The sequence below is a fragment of the Echinops telfairi genome, unplaced genomic scaffold, assembly GCF_000313985.2.
Source record: "Echinops telfairi isolate 266 unplaced genomic scaffold, ASM31398v2 ScPeMD7_7417;HRSCAF=8455, whole genome shotgun sequence".
NCBI classification, from domain to species: domain Eukaryota; kingdom Metazoa; phylum Chordata; class Mammalia; order Afrosoricida; family Tenrecidae; genus Echinops; species Echinops telfairi.
In genome coordinates, this window is record NW_022111317.1 from 5,727,778 (window position 1) to 5,728,505 (window position 728).

The window sequence follows — 728 nt, forward strand, 5'->3', positions numbered from 1 at the left end:
CCATCCATCCATCCATCCATCCATCCATCCACCCACCTACCCATCTGTCCATCTATCCATCCATTCATCCACCTGCCCGTCGATCTGTCCCTCCATCCATCCATCCATCCACCCATCTACCCATCTGTTCATCCATCCCTCTACCTGTCCATCCGTCTGTCCATCCATCCGTCCATTCACCCATCTCTAGACTGCTGGCAGCTCCAAGGCAGGACTTTTGCCTGTTTGGGGCACTGCTGTGTCCCCCTCGCTCAGTGTCTGGCACTCAAGAAGTGCTCACTAAACATTTGTGGAGTGGGTGAACCCCAACGTTGGGTCTGGCTGGACACAGGGGTGTCAAAGGGGACCCCAGGCCTGTCCTCCTGCCCAACAGCTTTGGAAATCATAGCTCTTGACAGTCATGACAGAGGCTGACTGACTTCTCTGGACCAGGTACTGGGTAGGCTCTGTCCCCACCTGCTCCTGGGTTTTACAGCCGAGGGGCCTGGGACTCCCTCTGAGCAGTGAGGAAGGTGTCCCGTGGGAGAGAGGGGGGAGCCTGAAGGCAGTGTGTTTGGGCTCAGACCTGGGGTGTTTCCTTAAGCCTACATCCTGTCCTCGTCTTCCATGAGCTGTGAGTGGGGCGGGCGGGCCGCAGGCCTGCAATGGGCTGTGTGGATGCTCAGGGAGCAGAGAGGGCTTCTGGGAGAAGGGAGCTCTCCGGAGTCCCACGGATTCCTGAACCTCTG